This window comes from Lutra lutra, chromosome 8 (assembly GCF_902655055.1).
Source record: "Lutra lutra chromosome 8, mLutLut1.2, whole genome shotgun sequence".
Classification (NCBI taxonomy): domain Eukaryota; kingdom Metazoa; phylum Chordata; class Mammalia; order Carnivora; family Mustelidae; genus Lutra; species Lutra lutra.
In genome coordinates, this window is record NC_062285.1 from 96,046,336 (window position 1) to 96,072,806 (window position 26,471).

A 26,471-nucleotide genomic window follows, 5' to 3' on the forward strand; every position below is an offset into this window, starting at 1 on the left:
ATAAATTTATTTTCAGTTCTAACATTTTAACGTTATCGTTGTCCCGTATGCATAGGAAAGGAGATTGAGGACAAACCAGCTAATTTTCTCTAATATCACCCTTCTCCTCCCCAGTCAAAATATCACCTAGGCCCCCTTACCAGCCAATAAAACGCAGGCTCGTTCTCAACCTCTTCCACCACAGCTCTGTGATGCTGCTGCTCGTTCATCATCACCTGAAGGGAAAAATGCTGGGATATTAATCCAACATGGTTTGAAAGGTGACATAATATCTCACTTGTTTCTTTCTACTCAGAGTTCAAATTGTTTAATTTGTTGTATTAAAAAGAGACAAAGCATTAAACGCCCTCTCACTTTGCTCTTTTTCTTTTATTCAAGGTGACTCACTTTTGTCCAGTAATTGACTTCCCAGGAAATGTTGGCAGTGCCAGAAGCTGCAATTGGACTATTTTACTGCTCTCCTTCGACAAAGCTTTAATCTAGCTGTAAGCCTCAAAGAAAGACTCTACAGGTAATAATTACAGACAAGGGTTGTTCCCAAAGAAAAAGATGTTTTGACACTGTTAAGAATCACCATGTGTAGGTGCCTCCTCTGTCAAGCACAATACGTGGGAAGAAGACCAATTTCCTAGTCAGTTTCGGGTTTGAATCTCAGCTCTGCCACTTACTGTATGAGCTTGAGCAAGGTATTAAACAGATCTGAACATCAGTTTATTAACCTTAAAATGGAAATAACAGTTAATTCCTAGGGTTGTTTTATACACTAAATATATTACTGTATTTAAAGGTGACTGGGCGCCTGGGTGGCTTACTCAGTGAAGTGTCTGCCTTCAGTTCAGGGCATGATCCCAGGCTCCTGGATTGAGTCCCACACTGGGGTCCCTGCTCAGAGGGGAGCTTCCTTCTCCCTCTGCCTGCTGCTCCCCCTCCTTGTGCTCTCTCTCGCCATCTTTGTCTGTCTCTCTCTCAAATAAATAAATAAAATCTTCTTTTGAAAATTTTTTCCATTTTATCTTATTTTATTTCTTTTCAGTGTTCCAGCATTCATTGTTCAGCACCACACCCAATGCTCCATGCAATACATGCCCTTCCTAATACCCACCACCAGGCTCAACCATCCCCCTACCCCCTCCCCTCCAAAACCCTCAGTTTGTTTCTCTGAGTCCAGTCTCTCATGGTTTGTCTCCTCCTCCGATTTCCCACAACTCCCTTCTCCTCTCCATCTCCCCATGTCCTCCATGTTATTCCTTATGCTCCACAAGCAAGTGAAGCCATATGATACTTGACTTTCTCTGCTTGACTTATTTCACTCAGCATAATCTCTTCCAGTCCCGTCCATGTTGATACAAAAGTTGGGTATTCATCCTTTCTGATGGAGACATAATAATACTCCATTGTATATATGGACCATATCTTCTCTATCCATTCATCCGTTGAAGGGCATCTTGGTTCTTTCCACAGTTTGGTGACTGTGGCTCATTGCTGCTATGAACATTGGAGTACAGATGGCCCTTCTCTTCACTACATCAGTATCTTTGGGGTAAATGCCCAGTAGTGCAGTTGCTGGGTCATGGGGAAGCTCTACTTTTAATTTCTTAAGGAATCTCCACACCGTTCTCCAAAGTGGCTGCACCAACATGCATTCCCACCAACTGTGTAAGAGGGTTCCCCTTTCTCCACATCCTCTCCAACATTTGTCTTATTGATTTTGGCCATTCTGACTGGTGTAAGGCGGTATTTCAACGTGGTTTTGATTTGGTTCTCCCTGATGGCTACTGATGATGAATATTTTTTCATGTGTCTTTTAGCCATTTGTATGTTTTCTTTGGAGAAGTGTCTGTTCATCGCTTCTGCCCATTTTTTGATGTGATTACTTGTTTTTTGAGTGTTGAGTTTGAGGAGTTCTTTATAGATCTTGGATATCAGCCCTTTGTCTGTAGTGTCATTTGTGAATATCTTCTCCCATTCTGTGGGTTGCCTCTTTGTTTTGTTGACTGTTTCTTCTGCTGTGCAGAAACTTTTGATCTTGATGAAGTCCCAAAAGTTCATTTTCCCTTTTGTTTCCTTTGCCTTTGGAGACATGTCTTGAAAGAAGTTGCTGTGGCCGGTGTCGAAGAGGTTACTGCCTATGTTCTCCTCTAGGATTTTGATAGATTCCTGCCTCACATTGAGGTCTTCTATCCATTTCGAGTTTATCTTTGTGTATGGTGTAAGAGAATGGTCGAGTTTCGTTCTTCTACATATAGCTGTCCAATTTTCCCAGCACCATTTATTGAAGAGACTGTCTCTTTTTCACTGGATATTTTTTCCCGCTTTGTCGAAGATTATTTGACCATAGAGTTGAGGGTCCATATCTGGGCTCTCTACTCTGTTCCACTGGTCTATGTGTCTGTTTTTGTGCCAGTACCGTGCTATCTTGGTGATCACAGCTTTGTAGTAAAGCTTGAAATCAGGCAATGTGATGCCCCCACTTTTGTTTTTCTTTTTCAACATTTCCTTAGCAATGCAGAGTCTTTTCTGGCTCCATACAAATTTTAGGATTGTTTGTTCTAGCTCTTTGAAAAATGTTGGTGGAATTTTGAGTGGGATGGCATTGAAAGTATAGATTGCTCTGGGCAGTTTAGACATTCTAGCAATGTTTATTCTTCCAATCCATGAGTATGGAATGGTCTTCCATCTTTTTGTGTCTTCTTCAATTTCTTTCATAAGTTTTCTGTAGTTCCTAGAGTACAGATCCTTCACCTTTTTGGTTAGGTTTATTCCCAGGTATCTTATGGTTCTTAGTGCTATAGTAAATGGAATCAATTCTCTAATTTCCCTTTCTATATTTTCATTCTTAGTGTATAAGAAAGCAACTGATAAAATCTTTTTTAAATTTTTTAAAAAAATAAAAGTGACCTGATACATGTTGGACTCTCAATTAATAGCCATTATCATCATTCTATGCCAGACTCATCTTATTGAGATGAAATTTCATTTATCTCTTGTTTACATACATACATGCACAAACACACAAGCATCACCTCACCTGATTTTCAGGCTTATCTAATAATAACACTGTCAAAATAGAAAAGTAAGACAAAATGTATAATGTACTATAGCCATGAAAATGGTTTGTTTGTTTTTGTTTTTGTCTTTTCAAAAACTCTTAATCTATATGAATTCTGCTAGGCCAGACATGTCTGCATCAATTTTACCCATATTTGCCAAATGTTACCCAATTTTTGATGCTGCTTTCCTTGTCAAAATCCAGAATTTCCACAAATAATACACTTATGTTTCCATACATACGTAGGTCCCAATGGGAAACTAAACCAGATATAATTTAAAAAGAGCATTGAGGAATATATTTTTCAAATACTGTCTGATTCTTGGGGGGCTCAGAAATGATTTTCATAGTAAGATGAATTTAAATCAATTCAATAACTGGTTAGACAATGCCTACTACCTTCAAGACCCAGGAGAGATCCAAAGAGAAATATGATACAGGCTGTGCCCTCAAGCAGCTTATAGTCTAGTAAAAACCTGATAATATTAGCCATGTGACAGATCTTATTATTCTAACAAGTCCACTTCATCCCAATGTGGCCTATTCAGTGGGTCTCACAGAAATAGCTCAGACAAAATCAGTTGGAAATAGTACAGGTAATTTTCTAGATTCTTTGGGCAGATAATCTTGTTTTGCGGAATAACAAAACAAAATAAAGGTTTCTGAATTATCTCTTGTGGCAACCTCTGTCGTTTGTATTCACTAGGTAATAACTCAGTTATCCTTTTCTATGTAGATGACACTCTTATGTATGAGACCATAGCAGAGAAGCGTAGGCAAGATTATTTGCACAAGGAGTTATTTCCTTATTTGTACCAAACACGATGACATTTAAGCAACTCGAGGGAAATAAATTTTTACACCGTACTGGATATTCTGTGCTAAGAATTCTTATGCAGTGCACTAGGTAAATTCCATGTAGAATAATTTTCCTTAGGAAACAGAATGTTCGTGAAGACACCCTTGTTGATTTTTTTTTCATTGAAAAATGTTCATCCAAAATTTGACTTTACAAACAATACCAGCACACTATGAACCAGACACTTGCAAATCACTGTTGATCTCTGGTAAGCTAAGCCCTCTGGGGAGGAGAAGGAATGGAACATCATTTCCTCTCCACCACTAGGTAACTATTAATAGTCCAACATTCTAATGAAAACCCTCATGACCTGGAAAAGTTAATGTGACTTTCAGTGTCCTATTTATACCGAAGGAATAACTCAGGATCAAATCCAAGATGTATACACATTTTTCTACACACACACACGTACACATACACATACACATAGTTCATGGACTTATTCCATTCATTATGAAAACCAGAAAGAGTTACACAGTCTATATTTCTTTTGGTTCAAGAGTTACACAGTCTATATTTCTTTTAGTTCTCACATTACACAGCTAATGATTCAAGATATTGCAAAATACTGAGTTCTTCCAGAAATGCCTTTAGGAAAATGATAGACCAAATTTTGGAGATAATTGTCATCCACTAAAAACTAATTAATTAATTAAAATAGATTAAAGATCACAGCATTCCTCCCCCTAAAAACTTAATGAAATTCAAAGGTTATGTCAGAAAGCTAAACCAGTAGAACAGGAAACATAGTCTGAAATGAATTTGGGTATCAGTTATGTAGACATTGGTCAACTTATGATTTTTTGACTTTATAATGGTGTGAAAGCAATATGCATTTAATAGGAACTATACTTTAAATTTTGAATTTCAATGTTTTCCTAGGCAAGTGGTATGTGGTGCAACACTGTCTCATGATAGCGGGCAGTGCCCAAGCCAGCTACGCCATCGTGAGGGTCAGCAACTGGTATGTTTGCAAGCCTTCTGTACATGTATGACCATTCTGTGTTTCGGGACAGTATTTCATAAATTACATGAGACAGTCAACATTTTCTTATAAAATAGGCCTTGGGTGAGATGATTTTGCCCAACCATAGGCTAACATAAGTGTTCTGAGCACATTCAAGGCAGGCTAGACTAAACTGTGATGTGCAGTAGGTTAGATATATTAAATGCTTTTTGGCTTAAGACATTTTCAGCTGATGATGGGTTTATTGGGATGAAAGCCTGTCATAAGTCAAGGAAGATCTTACATTACTAAAATGATAATGCAATTATTATTGGCAGAAAGGTGTATCATGATTTACTAAGCTCTTTTCTTTGTTAGGTGTCCACTTGGACTTCACTCCCTTGAAGAAGACTCTCCTGGCTCTTCTTAGACAAGGTCAGATGCCCTTTCATGTGTTTCTTATCTTAGCACTTGCAAATAAGCCTGGCAAGAGTTTGGTAAGATAGGTGTAGTTTTGATTGCCATTCTGCAGGTAAGAAAACTGTGTTCAGAGAAACAGAGTGACCTGTCTTACCAAGATGACCAAGCAGAACCAGGAACCAAACTCCCATTAAAATAATTCCAGCCCCGACACTTTGGCTGCAGGTCACAGGGGAAAGGTCATTTAGTAGGCTTCTCTTCCATTTATTCTAAGATTGCATCTACTCAACATTCAATAGAGAGATGAGCAACTATCTGTTGACTTTGGGCAATAAGCATAGAGCATTTGGGTAATTATGATAAAAATGTATTGAACACTAGTGCCAAGTGCCAGGTACTTGGCTAGCTGCTTAGTGCATTCTCCCATTTTATTCTTAAAACATCCTGTCATATACAAATGATGATTATTCCCCTCCAACCATTTCCATTCTTTAGTTAAACTGAGTTAAAGAAACTGAGGCTTAAGGAAGTTAAATAACTAGAACATGACAGAGCAGTCTCTCTCCCAGATTTCTAACTCTGAGTCCACTTGCTTAACCCCCACACCAATGACCCACTTCAAGCCCTTCCCCCAAACCTTTTCTTTAGATATTTGTTTAAGAGGGGAAAGTGTAGGCTACAAGGTAAGTGTTAACCTGAATTATCTTAATAACTGTTGAAATCTTCCCTTTTATAAACACATAGAGACATATACTAAGAATCCTTTTCAGATTTGGGTTCAAATTCTGATTCAGCCACTTAGCAGATGGAATGACTGTGTTCACATTGCTGAACCTCCCATTTGACAAAAGTTGTCCCCATTTGACAAAGGGAGTTGATAAGACTCAGTCAATAGGGTGGTCGCACCTAAAGTGAATCATGTATCAGTAACCTCCAACTGTGGAACCTAGTAGACAGAAATCACTCAATAAATATCAAGCCCAACCCCTTCTCTTCTCCTGGGTTCTAGCTTTAAATATAGGTGGAAGTCGAGCACACATTAACAGAAAAATCTTCTTTCATTCATTAATTCAGCCATTCATCTCAAAATATTGTCGACCTTTCTTGAATCTCTCCAGTTAAGGAGATTTTAAGATGACAATGTCCTAAAATACTTTTTTTAAAATTCTATGTCTGGATGGCAATAGCCCCTTGAACATTTTGTTTTCTATTTGTTGGTACAAGTGCACAAATGTATCTCTATCTTAAACATATCAGTGATGTTAGATACTTTAATTCCACAATTATCTATTAATTGCTTCCTGTGCCAAAAACCATCCTACACCCAAGGAGTTCATTGTTCACTGGGTAAACAAACACAAGCATAGCTAGCACACTGGGTGATAATGATGCCATAACAGAGGCATGTACCAAGTTCCATGGGAGCAAGTCATTTTTTTTTTGAGGTGTTAGGGACTAGTTCACAGGGGAGGTGACATTTGAGTTCACCCACAAAGAATGAGTCAGCTTCTCTAAGGCCTGAGGAACATCATCAGAGTCAAATTTCACAGAGAGTATCTTGTTAAAATTATGACCACAAGAATGTCACATCAGAGAAAATACTCTTCTTTTGCTTAGTCCTCATTATTAGAGACAAAAGAATCATGCTGACTTTCAGGGTTAATGTGCTAAAGTCATTTGTTGGTGGTTTTACAAAGCAAACGTGTGGTATTTAACTATACCAAAGCCACCGTTCTGTAGCACTTAGGATTCTGAACAACGTGAGTTTCTCCTTTGAGGGCTCATATATAATGAATGCATGTTACATTAAAGATTATTGAAGACTGTGAGCCTTCTTTTTTATGTGCAAGATTGGTAGCTTTTAAAATATTGATGCATTTGTGCAAGTGACTTGACTTGAATTTTACAGTAAACTCAGGAAAGAAAATGTCAAAGTTGAGCAAATTTTAAATGAGGTCTTTAAAAAAAATACTTCTTAAAATGGGTAATATTTTGAGATGACTTAGTTGAAACATCTCATCCTGAATCTCATCGTAAAAGTAGCCCAAGAGTACAAAATAGTAGGATTGAAATAGCAACGAAGACTTGCGGAAATGTCCCAAGATTTATTTTTGTTTTATGTGTAACCCATGTTTTCCTACTTTTTGCCTCTAATCATTCTTCCATATGTCAGCATATGAGTATTTCCCATACGCTGACAAATAAGTCTAGTAGCCATTCACATGGCACCTGCTATACTCTTTCCATCACCTTCATCCTTTCACTTTTCACCATGTCCAGCAGGCATTGCCATCAGGAGATGGTGCAGCTGACAGCCTGGCATGCCATTACCTCAGATAAAGCCAAATTAGTCTGACCTTCAGAGATCACCTAGCTTGGGATTATAGGACTCTTGAACTTATCCCTACTCGCTTAATTACTTGAAGAAAATAGGTTAAGCCTCATAGCAAATCTTGGAAGAAGCTAATGTCCATTTTTATTTGGTTAAAGATAAATAAAGGAAGGAAGGAAGGGAGGGTGGGGAGGGAGGAAGGTCCTGTCAAACTGTACCTTTCCCTGAGTGAATGTTTGGTAGAAATGTTCCATCTCCGTAACCACTATGCCTAAATCACTCTTACAATTTCAGATGTTTTGTCCATTTTCCTTAGAAATAGTAACAGCTAAAATTGATATCACATTTTACAAAGCCTTTCCATATACATTCCTTCATTCGATTTTTGAGTATTCTGTAAAATAGGTAATATTGTGATTTCTATTTTCCAGAAGAGAAAATTAAGCAGTCCCTCACATCCAACCTCACTGCCCCCCGCTTCACTTCTAAACTTTACTAACTGTTCAAGCTACCCTGAAAACAGCATTTCCTCCAGGAAGACTTACCTGACATCCTTGGCATCTGTTCCAATACAGCAAAGTACCAGCTGACCAGAAGGAGCTTGGGATGGCCAGAGCCCACCAGACCCATCGCCTAAAGCCTTGAGTTGTCCCATTCATTCCCCTCCAAGGCCGTATGAGTCATAGTATTTCCCATGTGTGCCAAGATGTGGAGAAGGCCAAGAGGCATTGCCATGGAGTCACGGCTAAGAGCATAGGTTTTGAAAGCACTCAGAAGTTCTGTGATTTTATGCAGTTATCTAGCCCATCTGGATATTAGTTTCCTCATCTGGAAACCAGAGAGAGCAACAGTGAACATGTAGAGCTCACTTACTACCATGGAGGTTATCTCATTCGCTTTTCACAACAGAATAGGGTAGGCAAATCATACAGAGAAGAAGCTGAGGCACAGGAAGGTGAGAGTCACACTGATACCAAGTTGCTTGAACTCACCATGGACAGTATTAGGGCATTGATTCAAACCCATGCCTGGATCCATAATCATTCCATGACCTTAGGGCCATGACTGAACCTTCCCCACAGCCTTATTATAAGGACTAAATTTGATCATCTTTGTGTAAATGACATTCTTCTTTTCTCAGAATCATAATTGAAGACCAAAACACACCCTGCACTCCTGCCGTGCCCTGCAGGCTTTCCTATGAGGCACTGTTGAGAGGTAAGTGGAGTTCCCACCCACTGTCATACCCCACACAATACCTCACCACCCCAGCCAACAGAAAGGGACTTTCAGACCTGCCTCTTTGCAAGCAGAGCCCATGAAAGAGATTCAGGGAGACAGCTGCTGTGTCTGTACCACAGAGGGAGGGGATATCCATTTCAAAGCCTTCTTTCCTGGAAAGATGGCCTCTGCACTTGACACCCCAAGAACTGACTGGCCACACAGGGTGGTTGAACTTGGGAGCCACATCTTGCCATAAATGGCACTGCATGGTGGGCAGAGAGGCACTTGTATCAAGGTTTTACACAACCAGGATGAGAGGGTCAGCTGGAGAAGATGACCAACTCCTGCAAGGGGTCACCAGTGTTTGGGGAAACAGCACTAGAGCAAGTCCCTCCCTGACGGGGCATGTTGAAGCTCCCTCATGCCCTCACCTATGAAATATGGAAACAGTGATGCATTCCCCACGGGACTGTCATGAAGCCCACGTGAGATGATGTGTGTGAGCGTCCCTCTGTAGAGCAGACCCACAATTAATGTTAGCTCCCTTGCCACACTCTTGCTACTCAGTGTTTAAAGCCTGGATAAATACTTCAAGTGTGGCAAGAGAGGGGTAGCTTTTCATAATGTCAGATTCAATCTAAAAAGAAAAGTCTGTGTTTGCAAAGTTCTATCTCCCTGGATTACCGGGCAGATTCTGAAATTTATTAACCTTTTTAGTCATTTGTGAGCAAGAGGACTTTTTTGAATAATCAAAAAACCTTCTCATTCTGGCAGCCAAATAAAAGGAGGCCAGGTGTTCGGGATTAAAAATGCATTACCCCCACCACGACGTTCTGGGGACGGTGTCAAGAATTTTCTCTTTCATAATATGTACCATTTCTAAAGTAGAGAAAGAGGAGGGGAGAGTGAACAGAGGTGATAAGAGGACGTTAGGAACCCTGGAGGGAGGGAGGACAGAAAAATGAAGGGTGAAAGTGGCAGCCAGAATAGGAGAATCCTATTTTTAGCCATTTATGGTCTTCTTCCCTCCCCTTAAAAATAGACCCTCTTCCTGCCCACAGTGAATTGAGTGGTCAATATCTAGAGGTTCCATAACACCATTTGTGTATCTAGTTGAAGGCATGGACATTGTGTATCTCTTGGACAAGGCTGGGTAGGCCTTTTAACACTAGATAAACAGCCACCAAATTTCCTCTAGAAATGTTTCTGAGAAAAACACCCACATCCACACTATTATTTTTTTAAATGACCTTAGGACAGGGGCACCTGGCTGGCTCAGTCGGTGGAGCATGCAACTCTTGATCTCGGGGTTGTGAGTTCAAGCTCCATGTTGGGGATGGAGATTACTTAAAAATAAAATCTTGAAAAAGAAATTATCCTTAGCACAAGGCTAAGACTATTCTCTTGAAGTAAAACTAAGGTAATTTCTGGTTGCTAATAATACTAACCACAAAAGTGCTGAGTGTGTGCTCTCTTGTGCCAAACACCATGCTAAGTCTTGACATTTGTGGTACCCTTTTGGCAGATGGGGAAGTTTCAACTCGGGAAGCTAACAGACGGGATCCGGGCCACGGAGTTCACGCATGGTGGAATTAGTATTCTCATTTGGTCTCATTCAAACCCTGACATTGTCACCTCTGCCACATTATCAGCTTTAGAAACCTGTGGGGGTATCCAAATCAACCTCTGACACGGAGCACCCCAAGAAACGCAGTCTGTGGGAAAGGCAACAACAGAGACACATTGCTGGTTGCTGTAGAAAGGTAGACTGTATTACAGGCCCTTCAGACTTTGTACACAAGCAGGCTCGTGGTGCACCATGAGGCCATTTTGAGGCGCAGAGATTACATCGGAAAGCCTTCTGTAATTTCAGAGTTTAATGATATGAAATTAGACCTAGCATCCTCAAACAAACCCATTTCAAAACTACAATACCCCTGGCAATGAGCACTTCCATTAGATTGAGACCATTACGTCTCCATCTCTGTGTGAGGGAAATAGATGCTTTTACATTAGAACAAATACAAAACATCATTTTCATCCAGCACAATTTCCTGAACTCCTTCTGGATAAAATTTCCCAATTTTTCAGATATTTGAAACTGCAATAAAGCTTTCCTTTTAGCCCAGTTTCTTGTTCACTTTAACTCCGCAACAAAATTATTCTTAGGTTTTATCATTGGCCTATTTCTTAGATAGGATTTGGGTTTCATTATTTCAACATGGGGTCAAAAATAGAAAAAAATGTTCCAGAAACAGACTTTTGATATTTTCTCTATAATATAATCAGCTGTATCTTTATGCCATTTTGCTCAACCCTTGCACATCATATGGGAGATCCTTAAACAGTTACAAATCTACCACAAACAAAATTTTCTGGTACTTAGGTAATGAGAAATGTCTTAAAGATGATAAACACATGCTCTGGTTTCTCTTCAGAGAGTATAAATCTTTCACCTTTTAAAGATGATAGACACAATGTATTCACAATAGGTTGAGAGATGAAACAACCCAAATTGAAAGGAAACATTCTCTAATCTTATGTGAATGAAGATTGTATAATCACAATTAGGAAAATTTTCATATTTTTTTAGACACAATAAAATGTTTTCATTTCATCAAAGGTAACACCTGTTCAGGAAAGAGACAGACCCAAGTGTTTGGAAGTGTTAGTCAGTTGGAGAACATAGACTCACCAGGTATAACCAATATTTCAAACTTTACCTATTTTTGCCCATTTATGGATATGCCATAATTTGTTTACTCATTCACCATTTTGATAGACATTTACATTGTTTTTAGTTTGGAGCTATTACAAATAAAGCAACTTCTAATATGCATATACAAGTCTTCATGTGGACATATGCCTTCCAATTCTCTTGCATTAATACCTAGCTGTGAAGTGACTGAGTCACATAGTATGTTTCTATTGTACTTTTTAAAGGTCAAAGTATTTGTCAAAATGGTTTATCACTTTGCGTTCCTACCAGCATAATATGAGAATGTCAGTTGCTCCACATCAGAACACTTGGTGTGGTCTCTGCTTTTTAATTTTGGACAGTCAAGTTGGTGTATAGTAATATCTTATGGTTTTCATTTGCATTTCCCCAATGACTAATAACTTTTCATGTTTTCATTTGTCACTTTTATAGCTTCTTTGATGAAGTGTCTACTCAAATCTTTGCCCATTTTAAAATATATCATATACCTGATCATATGAAGATCCTGAAGATCCAGGGTTCTTCATACATTCTGAATGTAAGCCCTTTATCAGGTACATGATTTATAAATATTTTCCCCAGACTTGAAATGAACTTCAAAGAGTAGAAGTTCTTAATTTTGATGAAGTCTAATATATCCCTTTTTTTTTTTTTTAATGGAGTGTGCTTTTGACATTGCATTTGAGAAATCCTTGCCTAGGGGCACCTGGGTGGCTCAGTGGGTTAAAGCCTCTGCCTTCAGCTCAGGTCATGATCTCAGGGTCCTGGGATCAAGCCCCACTTTGGGCTCTCCGTTCAGCGGGGAGCCTGCTTCCCTTCCCCTCTCTCTGCCTGCCTCTCTGCCTACTTGTGATCTTTATCTGTCAAATAAATAAATAAAATCTTTAAAAAAAAAAAAAAAGAAAGAAAGAAAGAAAGAAATCTTTGCCTAACTCAAAGTCACCAAGATTTTCTGTGTTCTTTACCTGTTTTAGAGTTTTACATTTTGTTCTATATTCCAGTGTGAGTTAATTTTTTTGTATATGGTACAAAATTCATATGGTATGAATTGAAGCATTTTGGGGGGGTGGGAGTTGGGGGGTTTTTTGCAGATAAATATCTAATTGTTCTAACATCATTTGTTGAAAAAGTTATCATTTTTATTCAAATACCCTTGTCAAAAATCAACTAACCATATATATGACAGGTTGATTTCTGGTTTCTATTCTGTTCCATTGATTTGATTTGTTTGTCTACCTTGATGCCCTTATCACACTGCCATGCTGCCTTAATTACTAAAGTGTTATAAAAAACCTTGAAGACAGATAGTGTGAGTCCTCCAAATTTGTTCTCTTATTTCAAGTTATTTAAGCTTTTCTAGATTCTTTGCATTTCCATATAAACTTTAGAATCAGCTTATTAATTTCTCACAAAAAAAAAACCATGCTGGGATTTTCATTGAGATTGCACTGAATCTATATATTAATTTAGAGAACTGCCCTCCTCACCATATTGAGTCTTCCAACCTGTAAACACATTATGTCTCTCTATTTTGGTCTTCTTTAATTTCTCTCAGCAATATTTTATAGTTTCCCATATACCAATTATTCACATCTCTTCTCAAATTAATCCCCAAATATTTCATATTTTTATATTATTTTAAATCATTCTTTGTTTCAATGTCTGCTTATTCATTGCTAGCACTATATATTGAAGTCCAATGGATTTTTGCATATGTTTTCACATTCTGCAGTCTTGCTAAAGTCACTTATTAATTCCGGGAGCTCTTTCATAGATTACATAGGAATTTCTATGTAAATGATCATGTCCTCTCTGAATAAAGAAAGTTTTATTCTTTCTTTCCAATCCAGATAGCTTTATATCTTTTTTCTTGCCTGATTTCAAGAAAACTGTGTCTCCAACATCCCACAGTCCTCCCAAAGAACACGAAGTACTAACTCATTGGTGTCAGCACTTTGTACAAATTCCTCAAGTGCAAGTGGAGATGGCTGTCCATCAGTATTAGGCCAGCTTTAGAAACCCCAAGTCACATCAGTACTAGACTCTTAAATTTGCCCTTCAATGACTTCAGCTTCCAGCATGTATATATTTACACTTACATATGCATGCAGCATTTTTTTTAAAGCCTTCCCACTAAGCTCAGATAGCCCATTCTAGAACCAGGCCTCCCATTCCAAACCCATTCTAAACTTCTCATATAGGTTTGGTCATCATTCTGGATTCTCTTTTTATTATAATGTGTTATTCCTCAAAGGCGTTTGATATCTTTGCCAAATGACCTAAGTTGAGTCCATTTTAATTCATCTGATACTTTTCTAATAATGTTAAACTTCAGAAAGGAAAGTGTCGGAGTTTTATCCACAACTTCCCAGAAGGCTCCTTGCACGTTATGCAAATATACCCATCTTTTTTTTTTTTTTTTTTTTGGCAACCTCCCAGAAAGGCGGTATTTGTTAATGTAAAACAAAAGTTCTGTTGAATGCTTTCCTCTAACACTGGTATCTAATGGCCTTATATCTACCTAAAAGAGACCATTCTATAGATTGTTCTCAGGTTAAAGGATATCTGCCCCAAGGAAATTTGTAAATTCTAACACTAGAAATAGAAGCTACAGGAAACTTTCAAATAACAATTTATTCTAGTTTTTAAAAACTACTAGAGCTTAGTCTCAATGGGCATCCCTCTAAAGAAGTTTTTTCAAAAGTAAGAAGAATGTTTTAGGAAGATGAATATGGCAGTGATTTGAAGAGTAAATGAGAATTGGAAAGAGAAATGAGTCAGAAAGATCAGTTACCAGACTATTGTACTAATCCAAGTCATATATAATAAAGATGTCACCCAAAACTAATAGTAATAATGGAAAGAAAACAGTGAATGAAATTTTTTTAAATAGAGAAATTAAATAAGATTTAGAAAACGAACTATGAAGAAGAAGGGAAAGAAGTCAAAGATGGCTAACTAGTAAAGAAAATGGTAGCCCACTTGCAGAAGAAAATGGTTAATACATAGGAAAATATCCCCCTGCCCTGGCAGGGGCAAGTCTGAGTGGAAAGGTGATCAGCTAGATGGTGGACATGTTGAGTCTGACTCCAATGGTTAAGAGGCAGTAGGAATTATTGAAAGAGTGTTGGAAACCTGAGTTCAGTTGTGGTTGGGAGACAGTGACAGACACTGTGGGACCCAGCCCAACCCTCATTTTCCACTGTGCCGTCTTCCTTTCTAGTCTCAAAGAAATCAGATTTAGTTTCTGCATCGGCCCAACTTGGTAGTCCTTGTGCTTCAGAGGAGGCTGGACTCAGCCTCAGGGGGTAAATTCTGATTGGTCTAAGTCAATCACATCTCCCTTTCCAGGGGCAAGTCCCAAGTCTGGTCAATGAAGCATGAAGGAAAATCGGCTGCGTGATTCAGGGTAATGAACTCTCACTCTTAAGAAGAGCTATACCAGAAGAGATGGTCTGTTCTTTCAGTGGACATTGCCAGGTATGAATGGGGCAGTAGGAACCACTTGTAGGCATCTAACCACCAGCAGCTGGCCTGTGAACAGACCAACAAGCTAGGATAGCAGAGCCAGGAGAGAGAAAAATTGGGCCCCTGAAGCTGTCATTGAACTGCTATACTAACCAACCTTAGCATGCCATACTCTTGTACTTCTTCTTATGGAAGATCACACATTTAAGCCAGTTTCATTGGGATTTCTGTTATTTGAAGCTAAAGCCATCCTCACTCACCCAGCAGCTTTGGCCCAAACCAATTTACCCTGCACACTACCATTTCTTCCACTGTAAATTGAGAGTGCTCTCTCTAAGAACTCTTCCAGCTCTAACCACCCATGGTTTTATTATTACAGATAAAAATAGAGGTCAAAAGGAAGAATGAACATCTAGAGAAAGATCAAAAGAAAAATACAGATACAGGAGTCATCTATGTAGTGTAACACTTAAGAGTCTTAGGAATAAATGAGATTGTCAAGTGAATCTTATTGATTGCTATATATGTTAACAATAACATCTTATTTTATCCTCACAACATTCTACAAAGTGGGCTTCATTCCCATTTTCTGTGAACAAACCAAGACACAAATATCAAGAAAAACACGAACAATGTCCCAGACTCTAAGAGATTGTCAGAATTTCAACAGTATCACATGTTTCAGACAGGTCAAGAAGAATGAAGACTAAGAAAAGGTCAAACATCTTGATGACTTGGGAAGTTCTTACTGCTTTCAAGATAACCGTTGCCAGAAAGTCATAGGGATGAAAGACAGGGTGAACATAGGGAGTGAAAAGTAAGACATGTTAAGGAAGTAAAGACCATTTTTATCAGAAGGTTAGCAGTCAAATAAAAGAGAAAGATGAAAAATTACTTGAAGGGAGGAACAAGTTTAAGAGAGAAATTATTTTGTTTCTTGTCTAAAAAGACCCAACCATACTGGTGGGCAGAGGGAAAGGGACCCGTGGAGGAGCAGAACAGAACGAGGGCCTCATTGGTGGAACTAGTTCTGGAAAATCCAGGAGAAGTGCTGTTTGCCTTCCCTCTGCTGCCTGCTCCTTTGAGCTCAGGCTGAATTGAGGGTTCCGAGGGCCGATCGATGGCCAGCCTGAGCTGATGTAATCACTGCTACAACGTATGAATAATGAATGAACGTTATTTCTTTTATGTGTTATTTTAATAGCCCTTTATAAAAGGATCATTGGAAAAAGACCAACATATCTTTCCAAATTTTATTTTTAAGATGCATAATTAATACAGAAAAGTATTACTGTACAGTAAAAACCAACATTTATCTCATTCTCCTAACAGAGTATGACCTATGGAGAAGGAAAAGACGAAAAATGTTATTAAAAATAAAATAGTTGTATATACCAGGTTCAAGATCACACTGGGAAATTACCTAGACCTACATTACAGAGAGAAAATTCAAACTTAATAATACGAGATACTTTAGAATAAGAACTTAGTGTACGCCAGGCCCTGTGTTAAACACTTCTTACACATTATCCTACTTAATCCTTGTAACACCCTGTGAGATGGGTGTTATTAACTTGATTTTATGCTGAAGAAACTGAAGCTTAGGGATGTTATATCCCTGAGATCCACCTATGGTACTATTCCACATGAGTTTTCATAAATGAAACAATTATTCCTATTTACAGGGCATTAATTATGTTCTAGCAAGTGCTGAGTGCTTTCTAGTCTTGTGGCAACTATGTGAGCTATCTGTTTCTACTATCTTTATTACAGATGCAAATGTAAGGACCAGAGAATTAGCCATGAGATGGTAGAGGCTGTCCTCCAACCAGTATGGTCTGATATCTACAAAGAATTCAAAAACTAAGGTCGAGGTAAGAATCTTTAATTTGAAAATGGCTTTATAGGATCATGTAACATATCCAGCAAGTACAAGCCAAATTCTCAATTCTCTGGAAGGAATAAAGTATAGGATAAATTCCTAAGGAGGAAAATGTTGCCTCTAGCACATAAGCTTAGTAGTGTAGTTAAAAATGTTTGAGTCAAAACTGAATGCCAGTTATGAGACACTAAACTGTGATGTGTTTAGTACCTTCCCCTTAATAGAAGAGTCAGTAGTTGCTGTCCCAAAGGAAAGAATGTGTTTTGTTCTATGATGCAATTCGCTATTAGCTTCCAAATACCCATTGGCTTAGGCCTTGAAAGGGCCCTAGCTCATTAGTTTTCTCTGAATTTAAAATAATAACTAGCATAACTGCAGATACTGCAAAACATCTTTTAGCATCAATGTCATCACTCCACTTAGTAAAAAGGAAAAACATTACATAGAAAACATTCTGGAGCCCTACTTCTTAGTTTAAATCTAAGCTCTGCTACTTACTTACCTGTATGACTTTTGATGATTTTCTTATCTTTTCTGTGTCTCGTATCCTCAACTGCAAAGTAGGGAATGAAGGATGAGGGGATGTGTGCCAACCTGGCATGGGGTATCTAAATGGTAGCTGTTGTACACACTTGGGTGTTTATAACACCATTTGTGGCACTCTCAGTTTATTCTTGCCTGGCTGGCTAAATAAAAATTACAACTTTTTTTTTCAAGACATGTTTGCTGTATTATCCTGGGGCACAATCTTCTTTGAAAGCCTAATCCCACCTCTTTTGTCATTAGGACGTGCTATGTCACTTGCAGGGCCCAGTGATGAAATATGAAAATGCGGGGCCCCTTGTTCACAAATTAAGAAATACAAAATGGCAACAGTGTTAAACCAAGTGTGGAAACTTTCTCAGCACAGGACTCTGCAACGGCATGGCTCGAGGGCCCACGAAGCCGGCTGGCCCTGCTTGGCACCACTTTCCTTGATGGAAAGATAAGATGCCAAGCTCTCCTAAGTCACTCAGTTGTTCATTTATTTCTTGGAATATTTGTTCTAACCTTACCTTTCCAAGAAAAGATTTAAGGTAATTCTCTCTACAAATAGAGTCTGAAAATGAAAATACTCTTCAGAAAACCAACTTCCTGTCCCAGGGCAGATTTTTACTATGTCATTAAACACAACGACTCTTCTTGGAGTGTGGAAAAATCAAACAATCTTGGAGTTACTAAGGACTCATTCTCTTCAGTGATAAGCTCACAGACCTTTTCTGGGGAACTACCCCAGTCACCTCTACACAGGGCAAAGTGTCAATGAAGCCTGAGGCACAGGGGCAATTCTTCACCTCCGACCAACAGCATGAATCCTAGACTACTAACAAAAGTTTTTTTTCCCATTGGGGGATCCAACTCAAGTTTTTTTTGTTTTTTTTTTTTTTTTTAAGATTTTATTTATTCATTTGACAGAGAGAGATCACAAGTAGGCAGAGAGGCAGGCAGAGAGAGAGGAAGAAGCAGGCTTCTGAGCAGAGAGCCCGATGCGGGGCTCGATCCCAGGACCCTGAGATCATGACCTGAGCCGAAGGCAGCAGCTTAACCTGCTGAGCCACCCAGGTGCCCCCCAACTCAAGTTTTTAACATGCTTTTCCCCTTGTGGTTTTCTCAAGTTGCTCTCTACATCAGTCAACAATATTCAAGACTGAAATCTATTAACATTAGTTCTGTATCAATATTAGGTTACCAGTGTAAATATCTATTGAACACTTAGAGAAATGCCAAGCCCCCTTCTTAATGAAGAGCCTTGATTTTATTAGGTTCAAATAACAAAGAAGTATAAGACTACGCATAAGTATAGTGTCTTTTATTTCAGAAACGTCTAGTGCTTGGCCTAGATTTATCCCATATGGCCTTCCTACGGGCCATAGCAAAGAAAAACTCAATCTATAAAAGACCCAGATGTTCACTCCATCTCCTCTGAACCTTCTTTGAACTGATAGCTAGCGAAGAGCTGCCATTTGTTAATTCATTTGCTCCATTATTTTAACTTAGGCACCGTTCAAAATTCCCAGAAGATCTCCAGGAATTGTTTGCAAATAAGGCAACCTGGTTTTTTTGGAATTATTGACAGATAGGGCTAACAAAAAGATAGTAATACCTGCTTAAATTAGCTCATTTTCAATATTGCTATTTTATCAGCATCTGAATTTGAGCTGTGGTTGGCTAGTTCAAAGTCAGGAAGCCAGACAGCCTTGTAATCAGATCATGGAATAAGGCCAAATGTCAGTTATGGAAGCCAAAGGAATACAGAATCTTCAGTCCGAAAGCAGATTCAAAATTAAGAGGATCAGCAGATCAGAAGAACCATGTACTATAAATCAAAGCAAGTCCAAACACCAGGGCACATATTTAAGCAGTGCTGGGGCAGGTAAGCCATAGAACAAAGTGTAGCAGCTAGACAGTCCAAGCAATCAGTCCACATGTAAATGGCACCACACTGTACAGTGCAGAGCTTTTATGATTTGATCAACCCTGACTCGAGAAGGCATCAGAGGGAAACTAGTATTCAGGACAAAAAGCAGTCTCTACAAGGATGGTGGTATCTGGAGGTCATGATGTTTATTGTAAAACAAGATCAAAACTTAAGTACTCATGGGGCGCCTGGGTGGCTCAGTGGGTTAAGCCGCTGCCTTCGGCTCAGGTCATGATCTCGGAGTCCTGGGATGGAGCCCCGCATCAGGCTCTCTGCTCTCTCGGGGAGCCTGCTTCCTCCTCTCTCTCTGCCTGCCTCTCTGCCTGCTTGTGATCTCTCTGCCAAATTAAAAAAAAAAAAAAAAAAAAAAAAAAAAAAAAAAAAAAAACTTAAGTACTCAGGAACTGGATCACAAAGATTAGAGCAGATTACAAGGGAACTAATGCTGCCTCACCCAGAACTTCTTTTATTTTTTTTTTAAGATTTTTAATTTATTTATTTGAGAGAGAGAGAGAGCAAGCAGAGCGAGTGAGAGAGAACAAGGGGGGGGGGAGGGGCAGAGGGAGAGGGAGAAGTAGACTCCTCCCAGAGCAGGCTTCCTGCAGAGCTAGGAGTCAGATCCCACCGGATCCAAGGCTCAGGACCTAAGCTGAAGGCAGATGCTTAACTGGCTGAGCCCCCCAGGCGCCCCTCACCCAGAACTTCTAATAGTGACCTGCTTAGGAATAAGATTAGGCCAGGAGCTGGGCTTGAATGACTCTCCAGATAAAGAGATTAGCCACAGTGGTGTCAGCTCACATCAGCTCACAGAAGCCAGCTGTTAAAATTTAGGGAATTTTGTAAGCCAGATGTTAAACATAGCCATTATTAAAAATTAAATTATTTAAACTTATTATTAAAGACATTTTAAAAACAAAGATAATAAACCCTCAAAACTCATCCCTTCTTAATTACTTCACTACATTTTACTATTAGCTGTGATCCTCAAGTTCTTTGTGTCTGTTGTAACTGTGTGGTGAAAATATTTTATATTGGCATGATACTGCGAGTCTCTTCCCACTTTCATGTTCAATAGCCTCATATCGGGAGCTTGAAATTGGCCATGATGGAAGCACGTACAGCATGGAAATCGAAAAGCACAACAAATTGAGGTTTTTTGTGGAGCCAAGGAAGGAGGAGGTAGCTGTTAAACATATACCGGCATATCACTGGTTAGTGTCCCCAGCATAGAGTTACAGCACTGAGAAGTCTAATATCTATGCAGGTGAAGAGAATAAAGGATTCTGGGACAGCTATTTGCGAATTCCTAAACCCAGAATATAACAATCTTCATGATGTGACCCCAATTTACCTGTTTACACTTAACCCATACTCCCTAGTCTCCAGCCACTTTTAACATCTCCCCATGTTTTCTCACACCTCCATTTATTCAACAGACATTTAACAAAATCCTACTTAACACTGGGCACTGTGCTCTGGGTTGAAGAATCACTCTGGATTGAAGAATCAGAGATGTCAGGAGTCCGTCCTTCCCTCAAGTAGTTCACGGTTTAGGAAAGAAAGGGAAACAGCAAACAGACAAATGCTTCTAATCAGGCATGACAAGTGCCATGACAGAGACAGATGTGCTCATGTACTTTGTGGAAATGCAGAAGATGCACCAATAAGTAAAGACAGCAGGGAAGGCTTCCAGGAAGAGGCATCAGTTGCACTGAGGCTTGACTAGACAACATGCACATGTGTTTTCTTGAATTGAATTTCTTGATTTCAAAGCCCAGCTCTCCCAGTTTACTGCTGGGTGACCTTCAGCAAGTTACTTAGCCTCTCTGAACCTCAGTCTTCTCATCTACAAAATGAGATCCCTCCTTCACAGGGTTATTGTAAGGAGTGAATGAAATTAATGAATGTAAGACATTTAGCCCAATGCTGATGATACATAAATGCTTTTACAACATTTGTCTTTATATTAAGTATTAGTCAAGTGAAGAAGGGAGTAAGGAATGTTACTGATAGAGAAAATGGTGCATGCAAACCCTAGATGCATAAAAGATTGTAACATTTTTCCCCAAATGCATTTTTAAAAATATGACTGTAGCCGGGGGCTCCTAGGTGGTTCAGTCCATTAAGCATCTGTCTTCAGCTCAGGTCATGATCCCAGGGTCCTGGGATCAAGCCCGGTGTCGGGCTCCCTGGGAGCCTACTTGTCCCTCTGCCTCTGCCTCTGCCTCTCCCCACCCCACTTGTGTACTCTCTCTCTCAAATAAATAAATAAAATCTTTAAAAAACTATATGACTATAGCCCAAAATAACAGGAAGTGGTAATTTACCCTCTTGCCAAAAAAAATGGCTGATTCTTTAACTTTCTTTTTTTTTTTTTTTTTTTAATTTGACATAGAGAGAGAAGCAAGAGCGAGCACAGGCAGACAGAGTGGCAGGTAGAGGCAGAGGGAGAAGCAGGCTCCCTACCAAGCAAGGAGCCCGATGTGGGACTCGATCCCACGACGCTGGGATCATGACCTGAGCCGAAGGCAGCCGCTTAACCAACTGAGCCACCCAGGCGTCCCTGATTCTTTAACTTTCTATAACTATCACGCCGTTATCAGACCTGAGAGTCATCTTACACCCCTCCTTCTGCCCACTCCCAGGTTCACTCAATCACCATGTCCTGCAGCCGAGTGCCTCTCAGCCAACTGCACTGAGGTCCACTTTGTATTGCTTGCCCATATTGTCCAATACTTGGATAAAATACAGCAAAAGCTAATTACTAGATAAATGAAATAAAAAGCATAGATCTATAAAATACAAGTCTAGGTTTTTCATTATTAGACTTAACGGATAAAAGATACCGCCTTTCACTTAATACAAAAGTTTCTAAATTCTGAAGTCAATTCCTGTATTTATCTCATAGCAGATGAGTCACAACCAGTTCACAGACTGTCACCAGTTCAGAACCATACCTGGAGAAGCATTGCTACAGAACATAATATCTCCTTAGCGTTTCTAAAACACTCCACTTTCTTTCCTTAGTTCAGCCTTGAGGACTTCATCATCTCTCTTCTAAGCCACAACCTAAACAAAATGGCCTCACTGCCTCCAGTATCGTATGTCCCCCCACCCATTCTTCATGTTATCACCAACTAGATCTTTTTAAATCCCAAATCTCATTACTTTACTGTCAGTTATTTTCCTTTGCCTTCAGGACAGAGCCTAGAACTCCACCATCTGACCTCTGCCTCCTTTTCCAGTTCCTCTCTCACTACCCATCCTCCTCCACTGCCCCAGTGCTCACGTGCATGCATGCACGCACGTGCGCGCGCACATGCGCGCACAAACACACACACACACTAGAGTCTTGCATTCTATGCTACAGGTACACCAAAGGACATGCAGGTCCACAAACAACACTAGCTGTGTCACATCCTCCATGCCTTTACTCTCAGTAATGCCTCTACCTGAAACGTCTTTCTGAAGAACAAAAATTCTACTTAACTTTCAATATTCAGTTCAAGGGCCATATCTTCTAGGAAACTTTTTCCAGTTCCATCTCCCTGCCCAGCCCCTGCCTCAGGGACCTCACACTCAGTCCTTTGTGCATTCACAGCTTCCTTAACACATCATGATAACTATAGCACGTGTCACAAGCATTTATATCTGTTTACCTCCCCAGACTGTAAGTTGCTCTTCCACAGACACCATGTCTAGATTTCTTTGTATTATTTCCCTAGCACTTAGCCTACATAGTTTCTAGCATCTTGTTGGTACTTGTGAATAGAAGGATGGATGGCCTGGAATGGAATAGTTACACAGATAGATGGATGGATGGACATACTAAGGATGGGGAAAACAATAAAGTTGAAAAAATACAAGAACCAGATCAAGAAGTACCTTGTATATCCTGTTACAGAATTTGTATTTTTATCCTAAAGGCCACTGAAGGCCGTGAAGTATTTCAAATGGAAGTATGATAAAATCCCTGTTGAGTTTTTGAAAGGTGGGAATACAAAGGAGCCTAGGTAGACCAGTTCAGAATCTATCACAACAAAGCAGGGAAGAAGAAGTAGAGGAGATGGAGAGATTGGTTCAAGAGATACTTTGGAGGTTGGACAATGAGAACTTTATTGATCAATAGGAATGGGAAGGATGATTTCCAGATTTCTGTCTTGCATCCCTAATCAGAGGAAAAGAATAAGGAGCAGGTTTTGAAAACAATAACACATGAGGTCCTTCCTTTGTGTCAGCGGCAGTTATAAAGCTCACTTTTCTCAGATTTCACCAAAGAAGCCCAGCAGAGAATGTCGCTTCTTTTTCCGGGAAAATAACAGTCATCAGGCAAAAATCTCCAGGGGGGATAGCGAGAGAGAGAGAGAGAGAGAGAGAGAGAGAGAAGCAGGCTTCCCGCTGAGCAGGGAGCCTGAGGCAGGGCTCCATCCCAGGATCTTGGGATCATGACCTGAACCAAAAGCAGACCCTTAAAAACTGAGCCATCTAGGCGCCCAACAACCCACTTTCTTTAAGATAAAAACTAGTGCTAACTTCAGGTAATATTTGTAGTACATTGTTGTTGCAAAAAGCTCAAAAATACATAAATGTATGAAGGAGAAATTAGATGTAATTCCACTATCCAGAAATAGTTCTTGTTAATAGGTTGGTATATTTCTTTCTACTAATTTTTCTATGCAGATATATATGTATGTGTAAATGACTATACTTTTCACTTCAAATTATAGGTATTTTGCCATGTTATTAAAAATTTCCATCGACATTTTAAAAGATGTCTTAATAACCTATTGTCTGGCTATACCAAAATTTATTTGATTAACTCTTATGATAGAATTTTTAAATTTTTCTACTATTTTGTTAAGGTAAATAACATTGTGTACTATAAATCTTTCATTTTGGATTGTTTCCTTAGGATAAATTTATTAAAGTGGGACTCTTATATAAAAAGTATGAACATCTTTAAAGTTTTTGATACATATTCCCAAATTGCTTTCCAAAAAGGTTGTACCAAATTACATTCCCATTCACTTTGCCTTTGCCAGGCTTATTATCCTTTTTTAAAATAGAAAAAGAATTTTTTTCATCTAATGATCAGAAATGGTATCTGACTGTTTTGTTCTGCATTTCTTCAATTAAAAATGAAGTTGGCTACTGAACCATATCCTTAAAAATGGTTAAGATGGAAAATTTTCTGTTATGTGTGCTTTACCACAGTCAAAAGTTTTTGGAAAAAAAAATTTATGTTGGGCACTTTTAATACTTATTCATCTATTTTATTTTTGGTGAATTATGTATTTATATCCTTTACCCATTTAACTATTGTACTCTTAATATTTTTATTGGTTTTTATGAGTTCTTTATATGTTAAAGGATTAAATCTCTTGCTGCCAAATTTATGGAAAATATTTTCTCCTATTGTTTTGACATCTAAGTTTGTTTATGAGCTTGGACATTTATGGAAGAGGGGGTATATGGAGACATTTAAAATTTTTATATATTCATATATTTCAATAATTTCCTTTGGGATTTCTTTTATTGCTACAAAAATTCTTTTTCTAGCCAGCCACTAGGGAATTATTCATCCACATGATTCTATTATAGGTATTGTTCCTTAGTCTGAGCAGCAAAATAAAGATGAAAACACTCATTCTCCATCTCAAGGAATTCTACCAGCCAGTGAGGTAGCAGGCATGTACACATTTAATACAAAAGCATAAGGGACTCCTATAGAAGGACTGTTCACCCTACTTGAAAGAGGTTCATGACTAGGTCATGGGGCCAAATTTGCCTAAAGCAGCTCATCTTCTGCTTTTATCATCATTTATTAATTTTGGACCATTTAACATGTTCAAAAACTGTACTGTTTCTAGAAATATGTGAAATGGGAATATGAAAACTCATTCCAGCTAATCGGCCCTTTCTTCCTGGCTCTAGGGGTTTTAAAAACAAGGACTCATGAAGTATTTTCCAGGCAACCATCCATCCAGGCTTCCCACAAGTCAGAGTTTGTCAGCCTGCCTCAATTTTATCTAAGAAATTAAATCTCAATTTTAGTTTTATTAGCACATTGACTGCTTTGCTGTTTTTCAGAAAACACTTTAAAGGAAACATGTAAATTGTAATGAAGATAAAGAAGAAATAGAAAGCCTCAGGTACAATGGCAGTGATTGTTAATAAATAACCATTAACAAAGGTTTCCAGAAATTAATCAGCCCAGATGGGCATGGCAACCACTTGTGAAGGAAGCCTTCATAGAAATGCTTCGCTGCAAGAGTTCTGGGAAATGCTGGGTGTCATACACTGGTAAGAGGAACATAAAATTGGTACCTTTCCATAGGATAATTCTCAATGTGAGTTAAGAGGCTTACAGGTATTTATACTTCGTGGTGTAATAATTCCATTTCTTGCATCTATTTCAAATAAATCACCAAAGATTTATATATATCCTGATAATCATTACAGTGATATGTGTTATGGCAAATATTCTAAACAGCCTTAAAAATAGGGAAAAAATTAAATAAATTATTGTTAGAGCCATACTATATGTATAGGATGTACTATATAACCATTCAAAGTTATGTTTTCAGAAAATTCTTCTGTGTAGTGGCATAAGAATATGCTTCCTATACAGTGGAGATGAGAAACATCTGGTTATAAAAGATATGTACAGCTAATTCCAATGTAAGTTTATGGTGCATAAAAGAAATTGAAGAAAATACACCAAAATCATTTTTTGTGGCTAGTATGTGGCTTCACATTCTGGACTTTCCAAACTTTCTACAATAAACTAAGTCCTATGAGGAGGAAGAAAGCTATTTTTGTATATGTTTGCTCTGTGCCGAAAAAGACCAATCCTTGTGATTGGCTATGAGTAGGCCTCTTTTCCCCTAGCCCTGTTTCCAGAAAACTGGGTGATATACAGAGGTATGGAGCTTCCTAAATCCTTCCACTAAAAAGAATATGAAAGACATGCTTCACCCTTTACTTAAAATATGAATCAAATATTTTCTCTGTTCCCAACCCAGCTTGACAACATTCTCCATAAAGTCCCACTGCTTCTCAGGGAAAACAATAAAGAAGTAAAAGTACATCGAGTGCCTAACATATGCTAGGT

General features: G+C 38.8%; 1 long non-coding RNA gene across 1 annotated transcript; it reads left to right on the forward strand.

Moving 5' to 3' along the window:
• The first annotated feature begins 381 nt into the window (after positions 1–381).
• On the forward strand, positions 382–25,630 carry LOC125107561 (uncharacterized). The gene is made up of 3 exons (XR_007129595.1): positions 382–511; positions 16,791–16,891; positions 25,448–25,630. It is a non-coding gene; the product is annotated as an uncharacterized LOC125107561 (long non-coding RNA).
• Positions 25,631–26,471: the final 841 nt, after the last annotated feature.